The 19,061-nt window shown below is 41.0% G+C and overlaps 1 pseudogene; it reads right to left on the bottom strand.

The window, feature by feature from the left end:
- Positions 1-12,639: 12,639 nt before the first annotated feature.
- On the bottom strand, positions 12,640-12,958 carry LOC147420649 (cytochrome P450 750A1-like; annotated as a pseudogene).
- Between the last annotated feature and the right edge of the window lie 6,103 nt (positions 12,959-19,061).

Raw genomic sequence — 19,061 nt, 5'->3', positions numbered from 1 at the left:
AAGAAGTGGAGGATTGGTTTAACCATTCAAGTCAGGAGTGAACTACATCTATGGACCTGTGGTAGGAAAACCTCCTTTTACAGGATGAGAGCTTCATGGTAACTCTCTCTCTCTCTCTCTCTCTCTCTCTCTCTCTCTCTCTCTCTCTCTCTTTGTGTGTGTGCGTGTGTGTGTGTCACTTACTCAGACATGATATGTGCAGTCTTGGATTGCTGACAAGGATGACTTCCTTCGACGGTGGACTCCAGAGTATCGTGGAAGGGATGCGGCCCTAGCACAATACCTTTCAAATCTTTGCGAGTCGCAGATAATAGTTCTTCACAATGGAATGTCACAAGAGGTTACAATAGCAACTTACACATTAAAGACACTATCACGCTTCTTGGGTGGACCGTGCTACCCAAAAGTGCAGATAAAGTCATTCTTGTGGACAAAGTGTTTGCCAGAGATTTTTTTGGTTACTGCTCGGGCCATACAGGTGGTCGGGCAATGTGTTACTACACTTACACAACAATGGCACTAGCTCTTGGCAGACAAAACCCGGATGAATTTTTAGAGTATGGCAAACATCTCATGCTTCGTTACAAGGGTGATGTGCCAAAAAACAAAATTGAATCTTCAAAATCTTGATACACTTCAAGTAGCAATTGTATAAGATCATGTATTACAGAAATATAGATATTTTGTACAATGTCATCCACTCAGAGTATCTTTCTCCACTTGTGGTTCACATACACCATTGTCTCTCTCCACCTTCGTTGACCTTCACGAGCACCGAAGTTGTTGTATGCCATTGATCTTTTAATTTTCTTTTGTTGTAAATGTCTGATGGCTTGTGCTGTTGCTGAAGAGGCCAAGACTTCTTTTGCCTGCATTCGATGAATGGTTCTACGATAGAATCATTCAAATAGTTCTCTCAAACTGTTAGCCTTGATTCGAGAGCCACCATGTCGTGTGTGCCTGAAATACGCATTTCTCGCCATGTAATGAGACTTTTCCATCCCTTGGGTATACCATATTGCCGGGTTCCCATACTTTTGTATAAACTATAGTAAATGATTGAAAATGATGTGCTGGATATGAAAACAGATTACTTAGAATGTTTTACACTCACATAGTTACACATAAAAGAGAATCAAATACACAATAATACCATGTAGTGAGTAATCTGGGTGTCTGTCCATGCTGTCTTGAATGATTTCTTGAGAAGGTTGAGATTCTCGTTGAACTTGTTCATATCACCTTGTGACCAGTCATCTTTGTCGCACATCAAAAATAGCATTTCTATTGATCGCCAAACCTCAGCCTTTGCGTTACGAGTAGTTGGTTCTTGATCTTTGACTGCAATATGTAGCTTTTTCCAGATCTGATACTCTACCTTGCTAAGATAAGATGTGTTATATATTTTCCATGTTTTGTTAGCTTTGGATCTCGTATTTCTTGGGGTTTAGATAAAAACCTCCGTGCCTTGACCCCACCGATGGATGGTTTGCATGGGACATCCTTCTCAACAGTTGATCTCTTTTCATCCCATTGGATTTTCACATTGCCACCATGAAGCCCCATATCCGACAATACCAATTCTAAGCACTGCAGGGCCACTTGTCGCTCTGCTGAGTTCTTGATTTTCCAAGCAAACCCGATATATAAGTAGAACAATTTCTCCACAATTCTACAAAGGGCATGTATTGTACAGATGTGGACATTCACAAGTGGTATTTTCAAAAGCGGTCGAAAAGCAGGGTCCTCAGTGTGACGTGTTGGAGATTTTCTCCACCACTTTGGGTCCATGACCTTTGCAGGCTCCATGCAGAACAAACACAGCGACTTTGCCATTGCACCCATTCCACAATTATACATAAAAATATTATTGAACTCATCATATGCCATGTTTGCTCCATGGCCACTGTAAGTTTCTTTAATATGAAACGGCTGTCCAAGATATTCTCCCTGTGCATCATTAAGATGAAGCCTCTCTTTCCAAAAACTTGAGGCTGATGGTAAAAGTTTGGATTTTATTCCCTTCTTAACAAAGATGGATGAGATAGATTTCTGTATAGCCGAATATCCTCTTTTTCTTACACCAAGTGAATCAAGTGTGCCTTGTATCTCTTTTGCAGGCACTGAGTTCTCTGAAATAAAGAGGTCCACTACATTTCGCTGTAGGACCTTAAACTTCTTGTCATGTACTATATCTGCTGCAAGGCTTCTACTTATAAGTGGATTCAATCTCTTTCCTATATTGGCTTTAGCGTCAATGTTTTCCTTGTCAGGATAGATTGAATCTCTACATGAAGAAAATGCATAAGTAAATAACAAAAAATTTACTTAACTAACACTATTTAGGCACATGAAAACAATGCATAACTAGAAAAAAACAAAAAAGTTACTTAACTAAGACTATTTAGTCAACCAAGAAGCATCACCTTAATGCTCGGATTCTTTTCTTGAGACCTCCGGATGCAACCTGCAATGTTTCAAGATTGCGCAATTTCTTCTTTCAGATATGACCACCCAAGATGGTGTCCTTCATTTGAAAACTTCGTACCTTTCCTTTCAGTTCCTGTACCTTTGTTTTGTGTTGCAAAATGGTAACTTGATCTGTAGAATGCAAATGTGAAAGACGAACAATCTCACATTGTTGAGCTTGGAGAATGCCCTTATAAGTTTCAGCTTCCCTTGTAAGAGATTTACAATAACCCAGAAGGTCCTTTTCTCCATCACCAGCAAAGGTCAATAAGCTTATAGGATTGATAAATGGTGGAGACACATTAGTCATTGGATTCTTAGGATAGAGAGAGCCTCTTGTCCAGATATCTATGTGTTTAGCTCCTTGAGCTCTGAGCGTGTCTATGGATGCGGGAGGTATATGTGTGTTTTCTTTACTACGCTTAATCAATGGTTGGTACTCGTTGTCCAAATCAATGTGAAGGTGATATTTGGCTCGTTACTGCGTAACATTTGTGCCATTTGAGGAGTGCGCCATCAGCCAAAGGTGCAGGTTTAATAAAAGTGAATGGGCGGCTACGGCTTCGTCCCTCCATGTTAGCCTCATTCCCTCCATGTTGACGAGGTTCATGCAATGCAACTGAAAAGAAGATTATCCCTCAATCATTACGGACGAATGTTCAGAAGGGTAAATAATCTACTTGCAGTACACTTTTTGAACTTTTACCATGACAGACCCACCTCTATTATTCGCCATATTTTCTAGAGAGAGAGTGCAAAAAATACATTTTCTTAGAAGGCCCTCCAAATGACCTCCGAAATTTCCTAATGATCATGGCAACCGGGGTAAGGGCAAGATCACCCAAAGCTTTCGCTTTTCATCCACCGCTCAACAAAGAATGGCCACCCCAATGATGCAAAATATCGTGATGTCTCCAACTCTTAGGTCAAAAGATGAGGGCTGGCAACAAGTATCTCATATTTCATGTAAACGGTTCAAAGCAAAGGCTAGGGCCTTGGGACAAATCAAAGGTCTCCCATCGGATTTCCCAAAGCGTCCTATCCTATATGACAACATACTTGAAGTTTTGGGGAAGACGAATCAAGAGGACCTTTTCACTTCCAAGCTAGATACCATGCAGGTTCCAGCAGAAAAGGAGCCAATGGAAGAGGACAACCCCTGAATGGGAACTTTGGTGAAGAGTTCCTGGAGGCAGAAGAATTTGTCCCCCTTTCCCAATAATGGATACTCTCTCTATTCAATCTTGGAACATGAAGGGATTAAAAACCCGGAAGAAGGGAACTCTCTTCTGGGAAGAAGTGAAGAAAGAGAAGGCAGTCAATTGCTGAGCCATCCAAGAACACGATTTGGATGCTCATTTGTTGAAAGAGAAAACAAGTTATAGGAAAAAAACTTATCTTTTATGGGGAAGGGAGCGACGGTTTTAGTGGTGTCTTGCTCATTGATGACAGATATTTGGAGCCAAAGATGGTTCTAAACCACCCCTTTGGAAGAGTCCTTAGTGCTAGAATCAGATGGGACAATCAACCTATCACCATACTAAATGTTTACGGCCCTTGAAACGCAAAGGATAGAGCTAAATTGTGGATGCAGCTTAGGGATACTCCGATCAAAGAGGAGTGGCTGATGGCTAGAGATTTCAATATAGTCAAGAAAAGCAAGGATAGAACAGGCTCTGCTAGTCTACTGGTTGGCTCAGCAAAGTCTAAATGGCTGAGCTTATGTGAGAAGTGGGCTATGATTGACTTGTTGGAAGTGGGCCCATGGAACAGCATGCCTGGATTCACCTACACAAGCCTTCCGTATGCCCGCACTTCCTCCCAGCTGGACAGATACTATTGTTGTCATCAAGCTGACTGGATCTCATCGACGTTAGAGATGAAGGTAATCTCAAAAACAAACCTCTCCAATCACATGCCATTACACTTACAATTCAAGAAAGATAAGGGGGGGGGGGGGGGGCAATCTCAGAGAGGGGAGAAAAAGCTTCTTGTTACAGGGAACACATGTTCAAAGACCCTCACTTCAGAAGCATCACCAAGAAAGCATTGGGAAAGCTCAAGAAAGATGTGGGGTGAATAAACCTAGTGCTTGGAATGTATTTGTTTGGAGTGTAAAAAAAGCTATCAAAACTTTGGGTCCTCGGGTTAAAAAATCCAATGAGGCACATATCAAACATCTCACAGAGGAGGTAGTGTAATTAGCCTCTAGGAAGGCTGCCTGACTGGCTACCAAGGATGAGCACAAGTAATGGCTTGCAGCTAAATCTCACCTGGCCAACGAACAGCTGGAGGAAATCAAGAAGGCGAGATTTCTCTCTAGGGAAACTTTCCTTCAACCAGAGCCTTCTAACCAAGCACATTATTTTAGGGCTCTGAAAGTGAGGAAAAGTCGAGGCCGCGTGCAAGTGCTCGATGATGAGAAAGGGAATACAATTCAAAACCAAGACGAGATGGCTGGACTTATGTTCAAGTATCTCAACTAAATTATCGGCCATCCAGAGACCCAATCTCAGGAAGTGGAAGAAGCCCGAGCGTCTTTAATTTGGAGTATTGAAAAGAAGGTTCCCCAAGAGGAAGCCAAGTGCATGGAAAAGGCCTTCTCCGAGGAGGAATGCTCAGTGGCACTAAAAGCTCTTGGCAATGAAAAGGCCCCCCGTTGGGATGGACTAATGGCTGAATTATTCAGGGAATTTTGGGATGATCTCAAGGGTCCAGTCACACGGATGGCCTATCAAGCTGTTTTCGAAGATTCGTTGGATACAAGTATTAAGGGAGGGCTTATCAAGCCCATCCCCAAACAGATCTGTTGCTCTCAACTTAAACATTGGCATCCCATTACGATGATATCAGTAGCATAATAAATTATTGCCAAGGCAATAGCTCTCAGACTTGCCTCCCTCCTGATTCGGATCATCTCTCCCCATCAACACGGGTTCATTAAAGGGAGATCTATATATGACAATATCTTGGCAACAATGGTAGGAATAGAGTATGCATCCTTCTCTAAGCAAGAGTGCATCTTGCTGCAGCTGGACCTTGACAAAGACTATGATAGGATACAATGGTCCTATATAGAAGAAGTCATGGGATCTCTAAGCTTTCGGCCTCGCCTTTATCGCCTCATACGCACACTAGGCGTTGGCAGCCAATCAGAGCTCCTGTTTAATGACAGAATTGTGGGCTCTTTTGAGGTTAAAAGGTCTATTAAGAAAGGATGTCCCCTGGACCCCTTGCTTTTTGCCATCGGGTCGCATCCTCTCATTATGATGCTCGAAGCCAGTGCTGCACAAGGGGGAGAGATTCAAGGTATGGCATTATCGGGCAACGACTAGCTACTGGCCAAAATGTTCGCAGATGATTTGTTCCTATTCTTGAAGGCGTGCCCTCAAGTTGTCAGGAGAGCTCTAGAGATTTTGCAAACATTTGTCGTGGCCTCAGGATCCAAGTGCAATATAGAGAAGTCAAGACTAATCTCCCTATTGGAGAACGACTCTTTTGACCCTGTGGTCTGGACAAGAGAGATTATCTCAAAAGGGAGTGTATTTAGACACCTAGGAGCCCCCATAGGGGTGGAAGTAACCCGCAGTCAAAGATTTCAATGGGTCCTTGAAAAAATAAGCTAAAAAATGAGAAGATGGGACTTTGTTCTCCTCCCCTTCCAAAGACGGATTAGAGTGATTAATGCTTTTATGACCACGTATATTGCTTTCCTCAAACCCATGCTCAAGATGGCTAAGTGTAACCGGAAAGAATTCTTAAAACCAGTGAAAAGGTTTCTTTGGAAGAACAACATGAAAACCTCCCGGCCATGGCAGTGGGCTAGATGGGAGGTAGTTGCTCACCAGGTAGACCAAGGAGGGCTCGGCATTTTTAACACTATATCCCATGCTGAGGCCCTTTGTGCCAAATTTATGGTCTTATTGGCTAAATAGGACCAAGCTTGGGCTTTCATGACCAAGGAAATGCTTGATGCAGTAAAACTGGGATCGAAAGGGGGAAAGTGGAAGGAAGTTGTGATGCACTGTAATGGAATTTTCCTATTCAATTTGAGAGTAGCGGAATTTAATGAGAGTACTTTCAAGAAATGATTTTGTGAGCATAGCGGGTAGACATAATTGAAGATAGCAACATAATTATAGAAATTAGTTAACTTGGCATGGACAATACTTTTGCAAGAGAGAGAATTTAGAGAACATGACAACAGTTGAGGACCGGATTTATGTGGAGCCGGTCCCCCCTCCAATAGGCATTTGTATTATGATTTCTCCCATAAAGAGAGACTTGTTACAATACATTCTTTGTGTTCCTTGTGACCTAGGTGAAGCAATGAATATGGAAAGCTTCATGCATCACCATCATAGCATAACCTAAACTTGAAGAAAGCTTCAACTATACCAAGCCTCAGTCCCAAGACCTCAAACACCTTCGAAGGTGGAGAGAGCTAGCAGGGAATGAGGGTAGGGAAGAGGAAGAAGAAACATTTCATACGAGAAAGAGCTAGTTCCTCACTTATCATAACTCTTGTGCTAGCATACATAATAGCATAGTAATGAAGAAGAAATAGATGGCAAGCTCAAGCATTGAAGCATGGCTCTTGGATGGATTTGCACTCCATAGCCAAGAGTGTTGGTGTAGGCTCTCAACCTCTACTTGCTTGGAGAAGGATAGGTAGCTCTTGCACTTTGCATAGTACACAATGAGAGTGTTTGTGAGTGTGTGTGGGTGAGTATACACCCTAAGCACCTTCCTAGCTTTCTTGGGTCGACCCCCCCTTGTAGCTCATGCTTGAAGCTCATTGGACCCCTCCAGGCCTAGCCAATCACAAGCAGAAGCCATTACAAGCAACAGGGATAACCTTGGGACAAGTGTCCCCCTTTCCCCTTTGAGAGAGAGGACTTGATAAATGCAAAAACAATTAGATAATTTAAGTAAGTTATCATTGGACCCCTTTGAAGCCTAGCCAATAGGCTTCAAGAAACACATGAGGGTAACATGGGTAGGGACCTGACATGTGTCGTTGCTACCTCTTCAAGCTGGGGCTTCCCTTGTGAGTGTGAGTGTGTGTTCTCTCTCTAATCCCTAGGAAAAGGGCTCGCCCCCCTCTTGTAGGGATGCTTTTGACTTTAGGAGCTCAAGCACCTTAGTCATCAAGCATGACAAAGCACTTGGACTAGGGGGTATTCCCACAAGCATCTCAGGCAAGCATGTCAAGGCACCTCAAGCACCTTAATCAAGCAGCAAGTCAAGCACCTCAAGCATGGAGTAATTCAAGCACCTCAAGCAAGACAAACACCTCGAGCACGACAAGCACCTCAAGCAGGTCAAGCACCCTGAGCTTGGGCCGGGTTCCCACCTCAAGCTCAGCCCTAGCTTACCTAAGGTCAAAGGACTTTTACACACATTATTGGAGGTCTTCAATGAAGCTAACCCTAAGGTATTATGCTCCATTGATTAGCCTTGCTCTTGATAGACCATCTCCCATTTGGGCCCCTTTTCTATTGGCCCCGTGTTGAGATAGATCTATAAGCACATATCTATATCTTAACACTTGTTCCCGTTTATTCTCCCACATTAAGTGATCAATTTAATATGAGAAAATCATTTGGGTTAGTTAGATATTAGATTTTATGACATGCACGACAAACTTCTCGCCTTGAAGTGGTCTTATCTTAGATCTGGTGGACTCTCAGGGGAGCTGATGAGGAAGTGCAAAAGTACAGCTGAGGTTTTGGAATGGGGGGAAGTAACCAGATACTTTAAGAAATCCATTTTACAATGGTCCCCTTGGCTCTCTAATAATAGGGCCGCCGCAAATCTCCTATTGGATAGAAATGGCCAGGAATGTGAATAATAAGGGGCTCGTTCGACTAGAGCAATTTTGGGATGGCAAAAGGAAGTGTTGGAAAACTGTTGACTCTTTAGCCATCCAATTTCAACTGAATAGCTTTGAGATCTTACTAGTCTAAAGGGTGATGAAAGAGCCTTTAAGAAAGAAATGAGTAAAGAACACTCATACGCCACCACACCTTTAGAGCCTATTTACCTACCACATAGTATACGGCCAAGATGGTAAGATACCCAATGTGGCTATTCATGTTTATTTATTCATTTCTTACTACAACATTCACCAACTAATTTTTTTTGGGAAAAATGAAACTTTTGAATTACTAAAAAAGGGGAAAAGATGGGAGAAGGAAGAGGAAAACTGAATTTTTTAATACTTTTCCCTTTTCTACTAATTCAAAATTTTCACTTTTTTATATAAAAAAAGGTCGTGCTGAGGCAACAAGGTTGGCAACTGATTGTAGATGGCAATGACAAGGCTCCAAATGGGGCAAATGGGTGGAGCCAACATTGGGTAGGAATCGAGGGTGAAGTCTCGTGGGGTCGTCGGCGGCTATGTGGCCAAAAGTGGCTACAATTGTGGAGGTCAAGTGCTAAAAATGATTGACGAGCAGCAAGAAGTAAGGCAACCAATGAGATGGCTTCTTTAAAATGGTTTGTCCCTTGGTTGAGGTGGGGTCCCACAATAGGTATCTTCTCAAAAGCGTTAAGGATCCTCTTTGGCTTTTACACCACACATCCACACACATTCGTAAAAGTGTTAAGGAGCCTCTTTGGCTTTTACACCACACACCTGCACGTTCAAAAAAGGGGAGAGCACACACACTAACATGCACATTTAAGCAAGTCTATGAGTAGTGAATGGATACTGAAGGATTCATGGAGTCTTGCTAACAGAAAAAAATTGATGATTATGAGGCATAAAAACATAGAGATATAATCAAGTTGCCATTGTTTGATGCATGGACCAAAGGGGGCAAGGGTTACAACCAATACACATACAATCAAGAAAATGTGGAATGCCATGAAAGTATGATTACAACCACAAGTGAAAGGAGAAATTTAGGTGTTCTAGCAAGGGATTTATGTTCCAATGCTCCATTTCCTTGAATGCCTTAGTAGTGGCCCAAATGTGTTTAGCCTTTGCACATATCCTCTGACATGCAATTCAATTGAGCTCTACAAATGCAATCTAATTAATAATCACTAATCTACTAGGATTGTGTAGATGATTAAGAAGTGCTAATCACGCACCATGTTCTAATACCACATGTAAGTGCTTTGGTGGGTGAACCAATGTAGCAGTCATGGTTGTGGTTGCACCCTAGCAATAGGCAATTAGGTAGATTAGATAGAGAGCTCAATAAATTATAGATTGAAACTTGCATGTTTGATTGTGGAAATTAGGAGAGGGATTACAAGATTTGGATAGTGTCCATGTATATAGGCTCAAGGTGGAGAAGTGGAATCAATGAGTGGATGTATATGCACCACATATGATAATGGCAAGGGTCATGTGAGCTACCACAAGCCCATGTGGCTAAAATGTGTATCATGTGTTTAGGAAAGAAGTAGTATGTGTCAGGCTATATGTTTCCATGGGAAAAGTGTGACTATGCACATAATGGTGCATGCTTGACTGAAGGTGAGCATAGTCTACAGGGCTGCCCCAACAACACGGATTATTGAGGAAATATTTTTGTGCATTACCATCAATGGAGAGTGTTATTATTCATTGAGAAAACATGTTTGAGCAAATAAACTTTACTAGAAAACCTTGGCAAGGTTGGGATACTGATGTGATCTCTATTGCTTGAAAATTTGTGTGTATGTGTGTGTGTGTGTGTGTGTGTGTGTGTGTGTGTGTGTGTGTATGTGTGTGTGTGTGTGTGTGTGTGTGTGTGTGAGAGAGAGAGAGAGAGAGAGAGAGAGATTCACATGTGCCAAACATAAAGAGGCTACAATTTCAGAGGTAAATCCCCATTAATTGGATTGAGAGCACTTGTTCATGTGCTTGGGAACAATGGCCACAAGTATTGAGTCCTTTTTTGGTTTTGGGAGAATGGGAAAAAGGGGCTCGTCTATACACGAACAAGTAGGGGGAAGGGGGGCTCGTCTATACACGGACAAGTAGTCAAGGGATCAATAGTTGGGGGAAATCTCCAAGCCATGAGAGATCCTTGGCATAGAATCGCCTCACCAAAGCTAGGGGCATGAGATTTAGTCCTCTATAGATGTATAGTTTTCAACAAATTGCGATTCGTGAGTTTGTTAGGTGGGTTGAGTGGGAGAGAGGAGGCCAAGGGCTCAATCCATGTCAGATTTTTGCAAACGCAACAAACTCGCAAAATTCAGATGATCAAAACGTGCATGCCAAAGTTTTGCATCTGAAATAGCCTTTGAATCCACAATTGCATTTGCAAAATTTTGCCCACAGTTGTCATACAAATGTGAGCTTATACAGCCCACGGCATAAAATTCTAGATGCAACAATTTCATCAGCAAAACTAAGATCATGAACTGTACATCTGTCATCCACAAATTTGACTACAAGTCCAAGTCTAGCAAGTGCAGATACAGACAAAAGATTCTTCTTGATCTCAGGTACATAAAATGAATCAACTGCCATTTGCAACAGTAAGCACAATCTTTCCAATTCCTTGAACCGGATAAGCGGCATTGTTGGCACAAGTGAGAGAATTCCCATGAGGGATAGACTCGAGAGAGGTGAACAATTCATGATGTGAGGTAATGTGCTTTGTAGCACCACTATCAAAATACCATACATGTGAATGTGCAGCAAATGACATGCATGCATCATGGACAGCAGGATTGTAAGTACACTCTGCACTAAAAGCCCATTCTGCATCAACATTAGCATCACAGTCTCCTTTCACAGAAGACACAAAAATGGTTGCATTTCTAGTGGAACCAGCATTTGAAGTGGAACCACCCTCTATCTTCTTAGCCTCTTTGGCCTTCAACTTAGAACATTGCTTGATCAAGTGATCATTAGCTTCACAATAATGGCAACACATCTTCTTTTTTCCCTATCACCAGAATTTGTAGACAAACTCCCAGTAGAAGCATTAGGAACATAATTTTTTCCACTCGCAATAGAACCATAAGAAGTGGCTGCATTGCTGTTACCACCCTTTCTTTGAGAAGCAATAAAATCCTGTTTAATTGCATGCTACCTAGTCCTGGTTTTTTTGGAAAGTGACTCTTGCAATAGCAATGTGCATAATGCATCAAACTTGACAACTTCAGGATTTCCTTGGGTCATAAGTCTCCAAGTACTAGCAAAAGTCTGATAAGAATCTAGTAAGGCATCAAGAACAGTCTGCACAAGGGACCTGTCTGAAATGACTTCACCTACAGGAATAAGTTGCTCATTGATATCCTTGACACCAGCAAGGAAATTGTCCATATCATATTCCTCATGCATAATCTTTGATTCCAACTCTTTACGTAGGAAAGCAATTTTCACCTTATAACGGCTTGCATAAAGACCCAGCCAGAATATCCCAAGTCTGTTTAGTAGATTTCGCTGAACGAATGTGAGGAGTAATGGTGCGCTTCACAAACAACACAATCAACGCATGATGTTGTACATCCTTTACATCCCAACGAGCTTTATACCATAGGTAAAACAACTCTAATAGCAAAAATTCTTGCAGAAAGACCTGCAACATCCTCAACATTGCATACATCCTCAGAACCAGGACATAATCAATGCCCTACATAATATTCCAGACGACCTTTGACACAAGAACATGTTGCATCCTATAAGCCCACACGGGGTAATTGTCCCCATCCAACTTGTCCTCATCAGCAAACATCTTGAACACATCTGTGTTGTTGTCATCCATGGTAAATGTTGCACCTGATGTGAAAATTGCCCAAAAAGAGGAGAAACACAGCGGGAACAACATGTGCTATATAGCACAACCGTAGAATTAGGGCTCCCCAATCTCAGAAAAATGAAAATTAGATACATTAGTTTGGATATACTAATTAGGAGATCCATTGAAATGCATGGCTCTGATGGAAGGCAGAAAATGAATAGGCAGCGCTGCAGCTTATATCTGGGTAATAGGGACACAAGCGCATTTTATTTGTGGCCACGAAGGCGATGAGGACGTCAGTACATAGGGTAGAGAGCTTGTGCAGGTTAGAGTTAGCGTGGGCTGGGCAACAAAAGCACAAATGTCGATGACCCAACATTGGGGACGCCCAACATATGCATGATATTGTTAATGAGAGTAGCAATGTTGCCAGCGTTGCTAGAAGAACTCAGCTTAGTGTACGTCTTACCGAGGGTCATGCGGGAGATGATGTTGTTGGCGGCTTCCTAAGGTGGGGCCGCAGGACTATGGATTGGCCGGAGCGGCTCTTCTGCAGCAAACTATGGATGAGGTTGCGACTCTCCTGGCGTCTGATGGCGTCTGATGGGCTGGAAGGAGAGGAGGCCCCTGGGGTGGAAGACATCAGTAATGCAGGCGCGGCAGATGAGCGTCCAATAGGGACCGTAGGGAACAAAAGCCATGTAGGTGGAGTTGAAGAGGATGTGAGTGGCAGCTGTTGTGCGGGGGCGAGAAGCAAAGGAGTGATCGTAAGTATGCAAGAAGTAGCAGACCATTTTCGGCGATGAGGCCACAATATACAAGGCTGATCCCAGCAACATGGACATCAAAGGGCCATATGTGCAAGACAATTCGGCCAAAAATTGATGGGGCGTGGCTCCTGGCAAGTGAAAATTCCCAATCAAAGGCCATGCGGGAGGCCCTTGGGGCAGCCTGCCTCTCTCTCTCGCATGTTCTCAGATGGTCTCTCTCTCTCTCTCTCTCTCTCTCTCTCACACACACACACACACACACACACACACACACACACACAATTGAAGGTTCTCCTTCCTTGCGGTGGGTGGTGGCCAAGACAGTTGTCAATGTGAGCATATGTCTAAACACGCATTATAGATGGTTGTGGGCCGTTGGAGATAGGCCTCCAGAGGGGGAGTGAGTGAGTGAGGGAGGGCGTGAGCCACTTCAGGTTGCAACTCATGAGGCTGGACTGTTGGAGGAAGGTGTACGGGTAGAGGATTGGGTGCGAGGAGTAGGATTTGATTTTTTATTGGAAGGATTTCTTATGTGTACCAAAGAGTTTCAAAGGAATCTTTAAGGTAGGAATACCTTTTAATTTTTTTGAAGCCATTAGGAATACCGTAGAAGACTGTAAGACACCTGTTATGCAGAAAAAGGCACTGACAAAAATTTTGCACAAAATGACGAAATTGCTTGTGCAGGCCTGCCTGTAGTGGAAACGGAGGCCGAAATGAGCCCGAATAAAAAATCTGAGCAGATAAGCTCAATGAGATCTCTTGAAATATTTGTCGACCTGTGAACGCTTCCATCCATCATTCACTTCAATAAATCTGTCAATTTTGAGTATTTCTCATTCTCAACCTCTTTTTGTTTCCATAGATATGATCATTTTACTTCCATGCATCATTCGCTTTAGTAAATCTGGCAATTTTGGGTATTTCTCATTCTCAACCTCTTTTTGTTTCCATAAATATGATAACCTTACTTCCATCCATCATTCGCTTCAATAAATCTGACAGTTTTTAGTATTTCTCATTCTCAAAAACAACTTCTACAATCTGTAGAATTGAATGATTCGCTTTTAGAGCTTATGAACCAGTGACAACTTTGTAAGGATTCTGAAGAAATTGTTTGGCTAAACCTTCAACTTGTTTAGGCCAAGTTATACTCCAATACTAAGTCTATTTGTCATGCCAAATCTGGGAGATATTTTTTTTATTTGAGATTCAAAATCCATGTTTGCTAGGGGCTTTTTAATTCTTTGCCTTCTTTGTATCACTTGTGCTGACATTTTTCTCCATTGCTTTGAATTTAACACTGCAGACATAAGAGCTAGATGTTCAGTTTTTTTAAAAGAAAAAAGTTCTCAATATATATTAGAAAAAAAATCACTAAGAAAGCAATAAAATCTACTCAATATGAGATTTTCAATGCACTCTAGTTAATTCCGCATATCGACCCCATATGTTTTGAGCGACATACACATTGCAATGCACTCTCTACATGGCATTATGGATACAAAAATAATAAGAAATTGTCAATGCAATTATAGATATAATGATTAGTTATACATCCTCTACGATTTGAAAACAATAAGACACAAGTATTTCCACATGCTACAAAGATTCATCAACATTTACATTGAAATGATGATAATTACTTGCAAAACACACCTGAAGCAATAATGTCGATGATTGACCATCTCATGCACTAACAATCTTTTATAATACACAATTTACTCCCTGTATAAACCAATGCATAAAACAAGGCAATGAAATCTTCAATACAATTACACTATTGAGGACTTCTTGTACCCAATCAAATATCCAATTCAATATATAAAAGCTAATTTCACCCAATTAAGAATTATAGCTCTCATATTGTGTAGTGACAATGTATATCAATTCAAATCTATGATGGTGCAAAATGCAAGACTTCAAGGATCTTTATATACCCAGTACGCTAATATAGGGCATCCGACCCTTGACTATCAACTCGTTATTTAAATATGCTCATCTTCTAAAACCAACTTCGGCCCTTTTTTATGGATGAATGGATTTGTCACAATGAGCACGACTCTCCAAATTCTCAATTGTTGGTTTTGTACCTTTATGTTCGGTGAAGGGTTTAAATATTTCTAGAAGTGGTTACCAAATTAAGAATCACGTTTGGCCCAAAAAAAGGACATGTGACTCTGTAACCTTAGGTCAATTCACAAGAAGATGAGTATACCCGGCGCTTGGATACACTCCCCAGGTATTTTCCTAGTTAAAATGCCAAAGTAAGAAGAGGATTACTATATATATTTGAGACCGTCGAGCTTTTTCATTTTTATGGCGGGCCCGCCGGGAAAATGAGAAAGCCTGACGAGCCTACCGGATCTATTGGTTTCGACAAGTCACCATCAAGATCACGTTAACAATTAACATGATCACGTCTTTTTTATGTGTAATTACTTGTGTTATTAACATGATCACATGATCGTAATCATGTCAATGAAATCTCTGTCCTACCCTCATTTGGATAGGAGTAAGTTGTAGGGGGTGGTGATGGTACATATGGTTCTGTTGTGACCGTAATTCCACCTCTATAAAAGTCATGTTCTATGGTTGCATCTGGGTACAACCATGGTCCATTAGGTAGATTCACTTGAGAAGGCATGTCTGCCATCTTTGTGATCATTTCATCTTTTGTTGTCGCTCTAGAAGGGAATCTAGGTGGCTCCCTTTTTGGAATTCTCATGCTTGGTGGAGATATTTGTGGTCCTTCATTAACTAAATGTGCCCCTCTATAAAATTCATGTTTTATAGTTGCATCTGGGTACAACCATGGTGGCAATGTAACTGGGCTTGTGTCAAAATGTAGATAGATTAGCATTTTAATACTTCTAACTTGGCTTGACATACCTCTGGTCATATCTACCAAAGGATTGGTAGAATGGCTATCCATCCTGATGATATTATCTTTCTTAATGTCAAGACCACTCAATACTCTCAAGATAGTCCTTAATAAGCACCTTGGCTTAGTGCAACTTATCCGTTTTTTCCCTGAATCAGGTCTCTAAGAAGTCATAAATTTGTGACTCTTTTGGTCTCTAGAAACTAGGTCTGGGCACCCTAAAAGTTTGGGTTTAGGAAACCTGGGAAAATTCAACAAGATTTTCTCTTGGCTATACTTGACTCAATTTAAAGTTGTCTATCAAAAGTTAGAGCAATTTTGGTGGACTGCACTTGAAACAGCACTGAAAACAATTTTAGGATCAAGGATTTTTTCTTGTATCTTGACCAAATGTGACTCAAATTTGTTGAAACTTGGTCACTAGGCTTACTTAATAGTGTTTAACACTTCTAGAAGCTCAATGTGAGTTTTCACCTCCAAATTAGGGCTAGAGACGTCATACACGTATGATGTCTAATGTGGCAAAATCAAGTGATTTTTACTCCAGAGGATCTTTATTACTTGGGCATCCCTCAACAACTTTCAGAATTGAATTTGGACTTTTTTTGGGTAAATTATGATCACAAGCAAGAATTTTTCTAGAGTTGTCTTTTGGCCTTTACAAGCTCAAATGAGCTCCAAATGTGATGAAATTTTCACTAGGGATTTCTTTTATGCTCTAGAACACTGAGGTATACTCAAATGTCTGATTTGACCCAAATTTGGCCTATGAGCCATCATACACGTATGATGTATTTTGGCTCAAAATTCACTTATATTTATACCCAAGGTACTCATTGATGCATACAACAAGAATATGTGATCACAACAAATTTTGGATGTTAGAATTTCCTTCCGTTGTGTGTATGTGGCTAGGTGGTGTAGTTGAGAGCAATGAGATTCTAGATTGTGGTTTAGTTGGCCTTCCAGAGTGTTGTCTGTGTAGGATGGTCTCAGCCTGACAAGCTAAAGAGATTTCCTTCGTGTGCCTATTGTGTCATATGTGTCCTCAATTGACATTATAATGATCTAGGTTGTGTTGCATGCACATAATGGGTGGTGTGATTCCCTCCCGCAACATTGGCGCCGTTGCTAGGGACACAAGGACTTAGGTAGGTATTCCTACTAACACTTGTGTGATGGTTGCTTGTTTTAGTTTCATCTAAAGAAATCATTTTTCTTAAATGGATCCGGAAGAGGTTATTCCAAGATCAAGTGGATAGCCAGGAAGCGTGTGTCTTGCCGAGGGTCTCCGACTAGGTAGATTTAGTTAGAAGTTTTAGATTAGGGTAGTTGTTGGTGATCGAGTGATTTATGAGGTGATAAAAGCGTTTGCTAGTCCGTGTGTGGCATTGAAGCATTTTTCTACTCATAGATGCAAAACCCCATATGATTTTTATGAGTAGCTTTAGGTAAGTAATCTGATTTTGATATAGAGATATTCTCATCATTGATTTGTTTTCTAAGTGCTTGTTTGCATTTGGAATCACAAAAAACTCTACCTTTAAGGAAAAAATTGGATAAAAAGAGTTTTGTTGACATTTTTGCATGGCTAAATGGTGCTGAGCATATAAGAGAGCATGTGCAAGGGTTCTGTGAAAAAAAATCTGAAATTTTGTAAACTTGGACATTACACATGTATGATGTCTCAAGGGGCATTTGGTGATCAAATTTGAAAATTTTAACTGCACGACTGTGTTCAGAAGGGGGGTTTTACCTCAAGTATACATTGAAACTAGAGTTTTGACCAACTCTAGACACCCAAAAGACAAAAGACGGAGTGTATAAAATAGGAAAAAGAGAAATTTGAGATCCTAAGAATATTTTTGCATGAAAATTGGTAGAAGTGATTGATAGCTAGTGCTAGAGACTTGGGGATGCCTGTCAATGAATTTTGACCAAAAATTTATCAGTAGACATCATACGTGTATGATGTCTCAAGGCTAATTTTGGCATCAAATTTGAACTTTTGACATCATACTTATCTTCTGCATGTTGTGTTGAGCATACCCACTAAATTTTATTTCATTTGGGCTTATAGATTCAGAGTTAAGGGGATTTTACTCTTTCAGGGGATTTAATCCTAAAATTGATGATTTTGTGCAATTTTGACATCCAAAATTTTTTGTGAGCACATATATTCTTGTTCTGCACACTAAGGAGCACCTCCAATAGAAACAAAACTAAAATGTGAGAAAAAAACATCATACACGTATGATGTCTTAGAGACCAGATCTGGCGCCAAAAGTTACATCTGAGTGTACCTTGTGATCTACAGCATTAAGGGAGCATTTAGGCCAAATTTCATCAAATTGAAGCATTTTTGGGCTTTCAAAGACCACAAGACGCACTAGGCAAGTGAATGCTTGTATTGGCCATAACTTGCTCAAAAAGTGTCAAAATTCAGTTTAGAAACTTGTTGTGAGTTGCCAGGTGTAGTGAGGAACCTCTAGAGTAAAACTCACTTCATTATGACCAGTTAGACATCATACACATATGATGTCTAAAGGGGACTTTTAGAGACCAAAATGGAAATATGAGCTTACTAGGGTGTTAATCACAACAAGACAAGCTTACTCACCAAGTTTGGACCAATTCTGAGCACATAGAATCAAGGCCAAATCTAAAAGTCAAATTTCACTTTTGACCACATAGGAGGGTTGGAAATGATGTTTCAAGATTGCTTGCAAAATTTTAACTCATTTGGACACATACTTTTGCATTTAAAGAGAATTTTACTGATACAAGACTGTAAAGGTGAAAAAGAGGTGATTTTGAGTCACTAATCATACCAGAATCGTACGAAACTTAAGGAACACCATCCCCTCACTAGGATACACTTTTCCCTAAGCCTCTACACTCCAAATCCATCTACAAAAAATGCATATAAAGACAGAACTGGATTCTAGAAATGCCCAAAATTGAAATCTATGAGTATCTATGCGTATCTTATGTCGCCACGATTCTAATGAGGACTTGCATGCAAAAAACAGACATCATTTTATGTACTTACAACCGCAAATAGCTCATAGATGCACGAGCGCATTCGCTTCGTTTCGCGAGGAATACTTGACGTTGTCGCGTAGCTCTTGTCGAGGTTAGCGCAATGATGTTTTCGATTGTACAGTGCAATGAGCAAGCAAGGAGTAGTGCCAGAATGAAGCTCACACTCTCTCTCTTCCTCTCTCACACACAGTCGACGAC

Source organism: Adiantum capillus-veneris, chromosome 28 (genome assembly GCF_014529385.1).
Source record: "Adiantum capillus-veneris isolate H3 chromosome 28, ASM1452938v2, whole genome shotgun sequence".
In the NCBI taxonomy this organism is placed as follows: Eukaryota; Viridiplantae; Streptophyta; class Polypodiopsida; order Polypodiales; family Pteridaceae; genus Adiantum; species Adiantum capillus-veneris.
The sequence above is the reverse complement of the archived record's forward strand: the minus strand, read 5'-3'. Positions and strand labels throughout refer to the sequence as shown.